Here is a 12,172-nt window from a genome sequence, read left to right as displayed (position 1 = left end):
TGGTCAGTAACTGCCATAACTGTTACTTCAGGGAAGGGGCCCATAGGATAGCATAGGGATGCTCTAGAACCTTCTAGCTGATTCTAGTAGCCTGAGGCCTGCCTATATAAAGGCCAGTGGGAGGGCGGCCATTTTAGAGTGACCAGAGGAGCTTGAGTGAAACCTGGTGAGGAGTAAAGCAGTAGTGTAGGGAGGAAGGCGCACTGTGAGGGGTTAGATCGTGCCACGGGCCGGCTGCTCTACTGTGCTGGTGTGTCCCCCTACCTATTGACTAAGCCCTGGCACCGCTTTATCATCACTAGCTCTATACATCGAATTGTGCCCCAGAGAGAAACGTGGCTGGGCTGCTTTTGTGCAGACGACTGGCCTGGGAATTCAACCGGGAGAGCACTTGTTCGTAAAGGAGACTGGTTATTGTTTTTCTTCCCCCCCCCCCTTCGGGACCCAACCTGAACTGCTTCCACAAAGTGTGTGGGGTCGAGTAGAACATCGCCCTTCCTCCAAGGGTCCTGTGTGTCCATAAGACTGAGGAAAGAACCTTACCTTGCTGCGGCTAGCGGCCGTTTTCCCTGTCACTGGGCTACTGTCCCCTTTTCACAAGCCAGTTAGGGAGATCCAGCGGGAAGGGCCGCTTGGGGTCAGCAGGGCAGCAGTTCCTACGAGACGACATCGCGGAGGCCAGTGAGGGCAGGCTAGCGAGATCCCGGAAGAAGGGGGTGGGAATCAGAGAAGGCCGGCCCGCATTCGTTCCCTCCCTCTCTGACGCCTGAGGCGAGGGTGGGACGCAGAGCTGACAGCGACGCAGAGAGAGTCGCGGCGTAGTTCCGGCCCCTTCAGCTGCTCGGATCCGACAGCGCCACGACCGGAGTCACCACAGAGCAAAGGTAACGGGGTGAGAGGAGGAAGTGGGGCTGTGTGACCTGACCGGGACGAATCTGTCCGACACCCGGTAAGACTGTGCGGTGAAGTGCAGGGCCACAGGGCCTCAGTGGGCCTCGCTGTTGCCTCGCAGTGGTAGGTGAGGAAAGTCTGTTCCAAACCAAGTTACCAGCGTTGAATGGAATAAAGAACAGACATCTGAGGCCAGCAGTAAGCGGGCCTGGGGAAACCATTAGACTGTCATAGTAAGGACTAGTGGAAAAGAAACAGGGGACAAGGTTGATGAAATCCCATATATTTCATATAAACCCAATTGAAACATTAACCTGCTTAATTTGAACAGAGAGGAGTAAAATAGGCAGAGCTGGGCAAGCACTTAACTGAACTTAATTGAATATGATAACTAGACTGCACTATTTTAAGTTTTCGCTAACTGAATTAAATGAGACATGTGTTCTTTTTCATGTGAAACACTATCAAAGTAACCCGAAAACTGCTTATAACTTCCAGTATTAAGTTTGTGTTTATTATAATTGTTGAAGGGAGAGTTTTAATAATGAGACGCCCTTGCTGCAGAAAAGTGGATGTGGAAAATGCTTGATGTTCAATCTCATGTGTTAAGTTTACAAAGCAAGAAAACTTAAAGAACTTTTATAAAACGAATCGTATTTTCCTAAAAGTGGTGTAGCGTTGTTTTTTAATGGATGGACGCTGAATTACTGAAGGGTGTGATGCAAGCTTAACATTGATGCCCCTAGGTTTGACCTTCCTACTCTGTGTCAGGCTACCCTATGTGATCTGGTGATCCCAGGTCCAACAGAGTGCAATCAATGTAGGAGTTAAACTTTGCAAGTTGCTGCAGTTTGTTGCAGTCTCTGGTGCTCAATGGAGATGCCCCCTGCTGTGAGCTGACAATAGAGTTTTATGTTGCCCTTTTAACTGACATTATCTAGGTGGTGAGCAGTGGCGGCTCCTCGAGGGAGTGCTGCGGGGCAGTGAGGTGGGGTGGGGTGTGGGAGGGGCAGGGTGGGGTGTGGGAGGGGCAGGGTGGGGGTAGTAAACTCTGGCATACGGGCGAACAGAGTTAAGTAAAAAAAATTAATAAATCGCCAAATGGCGATGCAGCGCGCGCAATGTAATTCATTTTATTTATTTACTTAACTATGTTCGGCCGTATGCCGGAGTTTACTACCCCCTCCACCCTGCCCCTCCCCTGCTTCGCCCACCACTCACAGCACTCCCTCGAGGAGCCGTCACTGGTGGTGAGACAGACACTATTCACACATTCAACCTCAGCTCCTACCAAGCATTTCAATGTGCTCCAATCTTCACAAATCTGGAAACGTATTTCTCACTGGGTTGAAGCGAGCCCAAGGAGCACATCTTGATGGTGATTCCTGTTTGTACTGAGAGGTCAGAATGTGAATATGCTTACAGGAGGCACCCTTTTGATGCTCAGTGTGAATCACTGACAACAATAGGGAGACTCGACCATGTAAGTCATGCTGAACCGACATGAGGTTCCTGTGTACCCTAGAGGCGACTGGGACAAAGACCGAGGCAGTGAACAGTCGCTGGCCCCCTGGAGTGCGGTGAATGAGCACTCACATAGGCCAGACGACACACTGCGCCGGATCCTGCAGCCCAGCGTTTCGTTTGGAGTCAGGAGGAGTGGTCCTCAATGTACCAACTGAACCACAAGAGTGAGTAGTAAAGGGTGGCAGCATTCTTGGTCGTGACCTGTTCCTGACCTGTTCCTGACCTTGCCCAGAGTCTGGACAAGTGATATGAATCAGTGGGGTGACAGTAGCGTCCGCAGCTCCACGGGGGCCTCTTTGGCACTGTGTCGGGCCAGTGGGCGCCTAGCCTGATAGATCCTGACTTGGTCCTGGAGCGTTGGGGGGGGGCGTTATGTACATTGCAGGGGTTGGGGCCTCAAGTCTCATTACGCTACTGGTATAAATCAGTGAGCCTGGTTGTAAAACTTGCAAAAACAAATGCAAAGGAACTCAAGACATGTTCAGGGGGTAAGGTAAAGAGGCAGCTGGACTTTGCCTCAGCAACACTGCGACCTGTGAAATATTGACAAGTTACACAAATGGGAGACTGCATTGAGCAGATCACCGATCAAACACACTGTATTTTATTTGTTTTATTTTGGAGGTTTTATATAGCGCTAGCTCCACCCAAGGGTATCAGAGTGCTTTACATCAGCAGAGGTAATAAACAAGAAAGCAACAATAGCAAGGAACGAAACAAATTATACAGTTGGTCAAACAAAATACAAGGAAACCATTTAGAGTACGTAGTGAGAAGAGTGCATATAAGATAAACAAATAACCAATAGAAAGAACAAGAATGCCGTTATAGATAACAATTTTATAGTATGTAAGGAGGACTCAGAGGACATAGTAGGGTGTGGGGAGTGTAATGAAGGGGAGGGGGTGAGGAGTGTGCCAGGAGGAGGGTGGGTGAGTGTGAGGGGTAGGCGGAGTTGCCTAATGAAGGAGGAGTGGAAATAATCAAAAAGGAGATCAGGGAATTAATTTCCCCAATATTTAGTGAGGACGTGTATTTTAAGGTTTCTTTTGAAGCTGGCATAGGAGGGGTTGCATCGAAGGTCTTTGGGGAGGGCGTTCCAGATGGTTGTGGCCTTGCCAGAGACGGAGCGGGATTGTGAGGCATTTCTTTTTAGTAGAGGGGGTATGAAAAGCAAAGTGTTGGTGCTTCTCAGCGTTCGGGCGCAGCCAGCTTTTTTGAGTTTAGTTGATAGGTTGGAGACTTCTGATAGAGGGCTTTGTGTGTGATTCAGGCAATTTTATAGGAGGATCTGCCTTCGATGGTGAGCCATTTAAGGGCCTTGAGGGCTGGTGAGATGCAGTCAAAATGTTTACAGTTTGTTGTACGTCTGGCTGCAAGGTTGAGGACGGATTTGATAGGGGCAAGGTGGATTTTGGGAGTATCAGAGAGAAGGGCATTTCCGTAGTCGATTTTGGATAGGACAAGAGATTGGATAATTAATTAGAAGTCTTCAGCTGGAATAAAAGGTTTGATTTTTTTTAGATGCCGGAGTGTATAAATTTCACTTTTTGCTGAATTCTTTACATGGGAATTTAGTGTGAGATTATTGTTGATGGGATGCCGAGTGGTTTGACAGATTCAGCGAGGGAGAGAGGGCAGTTTATGGCATTAAGGTCAGCAATCCATGTCAGCCTACAGGTGATAGTTGATTTTGGCTTGTTTAAGTATAAGGGTAAGGGGTTCCATAAAGAGGTTGAAAAGGGCAGGAGAGAGGATGGATCCTTGAGGGTCACCTAGGGAGACAGATGTTGGGCTAGAGAGGCAGTTTTGGATTTTAATTTGTTGGGCTCTATGTTGGAAGTAGGAGGTCTCTGAGTACATTGAGTAAGGTAGGGTGGTAAACTGTGTAAAATGCAGCGGTGAGGTCAATAAGGATGAATAGGTAGGTCTCACCCTTGTCCAGGGCATGGTGAATATCATCGACTATGTTGAGCAGTGCAGTTTCAGTGCAGCAGTGCAGCAGCCTTTGTGGAAGCCAGATTGAAGGGGGTCTAGAAGGTTCAGTGTTTCAATGTGTTCGTTCAGTTGAGGTAGGGCACACTTTGAGGGCTTTGGACAGGAGGGGGAGGTTGGAGATAGGGAAGAGATTGTTAGGGTAATTGGGGTCAGCCTTGGGATTTTTGGGGATGGAAGTGATTTGTCCGAGTTGAAGGGAGATAGGAACATTCCCTGTTGAGAGGGAGGCATTATTGATGTTGGTCCAGTAGGGGACAATGACGTGTTTGAGATCTTGGACGAGTGCGGAAGGGAGGGGGTCTTTAGTGTGGGAGGATGGTTTGAGTTTGGATAGGATGTTGAAGTCTTCCCTTCCAGAAACAGATTGAAAATTGTGCCATCAGGCATTATTTTTTGAGTGGAGTGTTAGTAAGGGGGGGTTCAGGAGGGGTATGTGATGGGAGGAGGAGTGAGGGAGTTAGGGGTGTTTTCAAGGGGAGAGGAGGATAAGGTGTAGTCTCCAGGGGATGTTGAGGGGAGAGCGAGGGTTGAGTATCAAGAAAAGCACGGTCAATTTTGGCAATTTGTTCAGTGAAAAAGTTGGCAATTTCTTCACATTTGTTAGTGGAGGCCACTGGGTTGAGGGGTGCAGGGGAGGTTTGATTTCTAATAATGTTGAATAGTTCTCTAGATCTGTTTTTGGCACGTGAGAGTTGTAGATGAAAGAAAGATGCTTTTGCCGAAAAGATGTGTTTTTTGTAAGAAGATCTTGCAATTCTAAGGAGACCAAGATGGGATGGGGAAGGGTGTTGTCTCCATGTTCTTTCAGCCAATCTAAGTGAGCGTCTTTCTTTATTAAGGTCTAGGGTAAACCATGATTTAGAGGGGGCGTTTTTTAGAGTTTATGGGGCAAGCTGGTCTAAAACCCCCGAGACAGTTTTGTTAAAGTGCTCAGTGAGGTCATTTGTATTTGAAGAGGGGGGGTGAGACTGAGTTGGGATTGGAGTTTAAGTTCCAGTGCGCGGGGGGGGGGATTTGCTTCAGATTTCTGGTCACAATTGTAGTTTTGTTGTTTTTTATAGGGGCGGGTGGGGAAGGGGGGTAGATCATGAACAGAATTAGATGGTGGTCAGACCACTCGATAGGGATGATGTTGGTTAAGGATGCCAGATCAGGGTTGGAGATGATGACGTCTTGGTTAGCTCCTTTGGCATGGGTAGGGGAGTGGCAAAGTTGCTTGAGGTCGCTAATCTCAAGAAGGTTGATTGTAGGATCATCTGGTGCATTCCGGTGCAGGTTAAGATCTCCTAGAAAGAGATTTTTGGAGTAGGAAAATAGCGATTTAGTTAGAAGGTCAAATAGCTCTTCGGCAAAGGGAAGGTGTTCACCAGGAGGGTGGTAGATGTTAGGAAGTCATATTGGGTGGAAGTTTTTCATTTTAAGTTCCGCTCCTAAGCATTTAAAGGTTGTGTAGTCAGTGTTATTGATTTGGGAGAGTTGTAGTTCATCTTTAAAGATGATTGCTAGACTACCCCCTATTTTTTCAGGTCTGTATTTTCTGAGAATAGAGTAGCCAGCGGGGGCAAGAAGGTCCAGAATGGGTGTAGAGTGGTCTTTGAGCCAGGTTTCCGTGAGGAGGGTGATGTCGGTATCTTTGTTAAGAATGGTTTCTGAGATTTCGGTTGCATTCCGGACTGCCAAGCGGCAGTTCACGAGCATGCAGGTAAGGGGTTTAGGGTTGGGGTTAGGGGCGGGGAGTAGTTGAATGGTGGTGAGTTGAGGGGGGTCTGGGGGAGCTAGGATAGTCTGGGATTCTGCTAGTCCCCAAGATAACAGGAATATTGGAATTGAGGGGGTGGGGCAGATCTTTAATTGGGGGTTTGTTCAGGTAGGCGTTGCGGAGGACAGAGAGGTCAGGTGGAGAAGGTATTCGAGGTTTCGAAGGGGTCTTTGAGAGCGGGTTAGGAGAGGCGTTGTTAACCAATGCTTGAGGTATGAGTGTTTTCGGGGGCTAGCACGTGGGGCAGAGGGCCAGGAGGGGCGGGCTGTGGGTTTGTAGGATTTGAACCAATTGAAATCTTTTCTAAGTAGGGCAAGTTCAGCAACCAGGGTACAGAGATTGTAGTCCAAGTTACGAAGTGTCTGGTTGAGGTTGGTGAGGAGGGAAGTGGATATGGTTGGAATGGAGGAGTTAGGGACGGAGTGGCTAGGGTGAGAAGGTTTATAGCTTGGAGAGGGCGGATTAACAGGAGGGGTTGGTGTAGGTATTTCAGTGTTTGAAGGAGAATTGGGGAAGGCCAGGGGAGGGGGGTGTGGGCCGGTGTTGGGAGGGAGGGATGGACGTGATGTAAGATGGACTGGTGGGGAGTGAGGGGAAAAGGGGGAGAGGTGAGGGGAGGGTGTGAGGGTCGAGAGGGGATGTGGGAACGACGTAATGGTTGGAGGTATAATTTGTGGAGGAGGGGGCAATTGTAAACATCCAATTAGTGCTCAGTGGCCTCCCTGCTTGCTCTAATGCCGGCAGCAAGGAGAACGTGTTTACATTAATGTAAGGGATTGATTTCAGGATTTTACTATTTCGAATAACAAAATGTGATATACTGAAGCAATTCATATCACAAATGTGCACACAACATTGGAAACTTATATTTAGTAACTAGGTGCCCACATGAATGATGTTTCAGCTTCTTGTACAGCCCTAAGATTCTGAGCAGCCCAATTGCTGCTTGAATCATACATGGTCCATATAGTGGAAAAAGAGGGAACAGTCCAATGAAGCACTTTTAGATATGAGCAGTCTTTGACTTTCGGAAAGATGATGAATAAGGAAGTAACTACCGCCACTGCAGCCCCTGGACCGGAAGGAGGATACTGACCCTTCAGGGGTCACACAACCTTTCAAGGATGTTCAATTCAGACCAAGTCCAAAAAATACTTGTGAATTATGGGAAACTCAGGGTCCATCATCACGTTCTGCGTGTATGTGGTCTTAATTTTACTTTAAACCACTGTGGCAAAGTGGGAGGAGGACCGATGCTGTATTTTCGCTATGCTATGCTAGCTCAAGGCTTGATGCACAAAAGGTGCTGCACAGCCTTTAACATAATGCCCATGTTTCATCTTCTGCCGCTCAATGTTACACCACCTGTTTGTCAACTTCGTGTGCTGCCTTCAAAGTCTGTTTTTACATTCAGAGCGGCAGATTTACAAGAAAGTGACGCATCTGTAGAGATGCGTCACTTTCCTTGTGCCACCCTGAGAAACCCTTGCGCCACTGTGGATGTGCCATATTTACAATACATATTTTAAGGAAACAAGAGAACCCAAACAAGTCGACCAGGGACTTTGGGAGTAAATTATTTTAAACAACAGTGGCCCCTGGGAAAGGGAGAATATAAGAACATAAATATAGACTCAGTCGTTGCTATGTTTAAATGGACATGTCCAGACGGACAGGGGTCTAATATTTACTTTTTAACAATGTAAACAAGGTTTTTCAGCAATACAGAAAGTGGGACACAAGCATGTGCCCTACTTAACACGTGAGAAACATTACAAGCAGGGGAAAACGACAAACAAAGGGCTTCTAGGCAAAAGCATTAAGGTTTGCTTTACTTGAGGAATAACAGTGTCAAATGGTAACAAATCTCATTCAACACCTTTACAATTTTCAATACACACAAGGTTTAGGAACAGCAGAATTCAGTTTTTTAACTTGTGTCATCTGCCAGCGTCTATAGTAGGTACAGCTTAAGACGTGCTATGTTGAAGTGCATTCGTACAAGTAGGGACAGTGGTTCAATAAGGTGTGCGTGCGCCGTGCACTAATGAACATGTTGGTCATTTGTAGTGTTGTGACTTCCAAAAGGGTGGCCAGTCAATGCCATGTGAGTGGCATGTAGGTAGTTGGAGAAGTAATTTGCCGTACACGTGGCTAAGCCACAAGAGGCGTGTAGGTGGTAAGAAGCAAGGCACACGAGTAATATTGTAAAACAACACAACGAACCCGGGGTCTAAAAGCCTAATCTAAGTGAAAAGACCAAACACCTCTCCAAATGGTAGGGTGTATCCACATGTACTGCAAAGAATGCTAAATTTAAGGAACTCACATACAGAACCAACTAATTATTAGTGATAACATGGTTGGGACCAGTTAAAATACTCAAAATCTGGATAACAATCAACTATTCCAAGTGATCAGTTTTATCATTTGGTCAACCAGTTTAAAGGAATGGTGAACCACTTGATCATAGGAGACACCACGCCTATACACGCAAAGGTTAGAACCCAACCAAAAAATCACTAAGAAAAATCCAAAGGGCAATCAGTTCTCATTTGCCCATCAGGACACTAGAAAGACACGCAGTGCATAGAAAAGTGAGTTAAAATAAGGTGATGTGTCCTAACACAGAACAGTTTTACTAAAGACGGGGACACACCCCTTCATTAAAAACAGTACAGTGCAAACTGCAGCTTAAACAAATAACTGCCATCAAGGCTCCTTGATCACTTGGAATAGTTGATGGTTATCCACATTTTCTTTAATATTGCAGCAACGCGGAAGGAAAGGAAACTTAGGGTAAGATTGATTTACCTTTGTCAACCTTAAGCGTTGGGAAGTTGTTTTGATTTGAGTGCTGCGCGTGCAAAGAGTTTTCAGCATCGCGTCAGGAGCAGCATTGTTTTCATTCGAAGGCTGCGCGGGTGAAGAATCTTAAGCAGCAGAGCTTCAGGAGCGCGTGTTGGAAGCCGCGCGAGTAACGTCTATTAAGGATTGACACTCATCATAAAGGAGCATTGCATGCTATGAAGCGTTATACATCATTTTGAATGCAATGTTTTGCATAGCAACATCGGACAAACATAGAAACCACATCGAGGCAAAAGATATTGTATTTCAGGTTTATTTAAAACGTTATTTATATAGCGACAACTAATATTAAAGAAAATAACGTTATGGATTAAAATGAAACAATTGTGAAGATTTACAAAACGTGATGGTGAGACATACATTTATTGCAATTTATTGATTTTAATTCAATTCAAGGAGAAATATGGCATATCAAATTCAACCATACCAGATTAATCCTTTTCTACAAAATGCAGGAAAACCACCTGTTAAATGGCAACAATGGTTTAAATCTTTTGAAAACTATATCATTGCTATAGATGGAAAAGATTACTCTAAAGAAAGAAAAAAAGCAGTGCTTTATGGTTTATTGGGTGATGCAGGAAGAGAAATTTTTGACAATATGCCAGAATCTGAACAATCAGGACAATTTATACCGTGGGATGACTATACAGAAGCTGTTAAAAGATTAGAAAAGAGATTTATAGAACAACCAAACATTATGGTGGAGAGACATACTTTTAACAAGAGGAAGCAGTTAGAGGACGAAAGCATCAAAGACTATGGGCCCGATGTAGGTAATCCCAGATTACCGATTCTTAAATACCGAATCATACTGATTCGGTATTTAAGAACCGGCAATCGGGATTTAGGTAATTTTACCGAATTCATTACAGAATCGGTAAGATTCGGTAATTACCGAATCGGTATTTACCGATTCGGTAATTGCCATTCATTCCTATGGGCCTGTAGGCCCATAGGAATGAATGTCAATTACCGAATCGGTAAATACCGATTCGGTAATTGGGGGAAACATTGAAGGGTGGTAGGGTGTCACTTTGACACCCTGTTGCACCCCTCAATTGTGCATGGGTGCACATGTTGCAGACATGCATGCCCTTAGGGCATGTATGTCTGCAACATGGCACCGTTTCAAAAGCAAAAAAAAGGCTTTTGAAAGGGTTTTCATTATTTACCACCAACTTCTAGTTGGTGGTAAATACCGACTTCTTAAACCCCTGTAGCACTGATTTAAGTGCTACCTACATGTCAAAATACAGAATCGGTAATTTTACCGATTCGGTATTTTACAGAATCGGTAAAATTACCGATTCTATATTTTAACATCCCCCTACATCTCCATCTTCAAATACCGGTCGGTAACGGCCGAAATCGGCCGTTACCGACAGGTATTTGGCTACCTACATCGGGCCCTTTGTCTCCAATTTACGTATCTTGGCATCTAAATGTGATTTTGGGGACATGCTTGATATATATCTGCGTGATCAGTTAGTTTTCCACTGTTTTTCAAAAAAGGTGCAAGAACGTCTTTTAGCGTGTAGAAATCCAACATTAACTGAGGTAGTTGACATTGCAATTGGAATTGAAAGGTCATCAATGTCAAGTAAAGTCATTAAAGGAGCAGAAAATACACAAGAAGAAATATGTAGCGTCACTAACAAGTCAAAAATGCAGAATAATCACAAATCTAAAGGAAATGTTAATTTAAATGCAAAGAAAGACTTAATATGTTATCGCTGTGGTTCAAAGAACCATATTGGTAACAATCCAATTTGTCCAGCACATGGAAAAAGATGTACAAAATGTAGGAAAATAGGTCATTTTGAGACCTCATGTAAAACTAATTTTAAAACAAGAAATGTTTCACGTACAAGTGTAAATGCTATAGATGATATACAAGATGACATTAGTAATTTAATAGTAAATGTGAATGTAATTGACTCTGAAATTTCTTTCAAAGCACCGCTTGGTTTAGCGTCTATAGAAAATGTGCAATTGGAAGTAATGGCAAATTCTGGTTCGCCAATTACAATTTTGGATGAAGATAGTTATTATAAAAGGTTTAAAGATATTGATCTTTTCAAAACAGATGTAAATCCAAAAGCGTATGGTGGACAGAAAATTGACATGTTAGGATATTTTAATGGCAAGGTATAACTCTTAGGAAGATCAATTTTAACAAAAGTGTATGTAGCCAAAAGAGGGAGAGATATTATAGGTTGGCGTGATTTAGGAAAAATGGGACTAATGCTAAAACCTGGCAGTGATACTCCAATAATTTTAGGAGAAATTCCTGTTTCTATTGTTGAACTTTCTTCAACCAACAATGTTTCAAGTGACATAAGTGTGATACTGGATAAGCACAAAGAAGTTTTTGAAGATAGAATTGAATGTGTGAAGGGTGTTGAACATGAGATAAAATTGAAGGATGATGTGTTACCAGTGAAACACAAGGTTAGGAGTGTACCGCTTAGTATTAGGAAGGAGTTGAAAGAACATCTGGATGAGCTATGTAAAGAAGGAGTTATAAAACCTACTGATTCTGCGGAATGGGTTTCAGCAGTAGTCTTAGCCAAGCGCAAAAATGGTAAGTTGCGTATGTGTGCGGATTTACGGTCCTTAAATAAAAACATACTCGTGGATTGCCATCCATTACCTCTAATCCAAGACATGCTTATGGCTATTGGGGAATCAACACATTTTTCGCTGATTGATTTAAAATCAGCTTATCATCAAGTTTGTCTTTCTGAAAAATCACAAGATCTTACTACATTTGTAACCCCCTTTGGTGCCTTCAAATACATGAGGCTTCTATTTGGTTTAGCTTCTACAGCTAGTGTATTTTAGAAGCTAATGGACTCATTATTTGGAGACATCAAAGGGGTACAGGCTTTTCAAGAGGATATTCTCATCTTTGGAAAGGGTATCGTGGAACATAATAAGATTCTTGAGAAAGTACCTTGTGTTTTAAAAATGAGAGGTATGACTGTCTCACGAGATAAATGTAAGTTTTAAGTAAATGAATTAGATTACTTGGGGCATTCTATTACTAAAGAAGGAATCAAACCAAAATTGAGTCTCATTAACTCAATCATTAATGCCCCAGCCCCTAAAGATAAAGATTCG

The 12,172-nt window shown here is 44.0% G+C and overlaps 1 protein-coding gene across 1 annotated transcript in view; it reads left to right on the top strand.

Annotated features, from left to right (window-relative positions):
• Positions 1-12,172, top strand: part of LOC147703062 (uncharacterized) — a 236,151-nt gene that overhangs the window by 62,828 nt on the left and 161,151 nt on the right. The window lies entirely within an intron of this gene.

The sequence above is a fragment of the Lissotriton vulgaris genome, chromosome 7, assembly GCF_964263255.1.
Source record: "Lissotriton vulgaris chromosome 7, aLisVul1.2, whole genome shotgun sequence".
NCBI classification, from domain to species: domain Eukaryota; kingdom Metazoa; phylum Chordata; class Amphibia; order Caudata; family Salamandridae; genus Lissotriton; species Lissotriton vulgaris.
The sequence above is the reverse complement of the archived record's forward strand: the minus strand, read 5'-3'. Positions and strand labels throughout refer to the sequence as shown.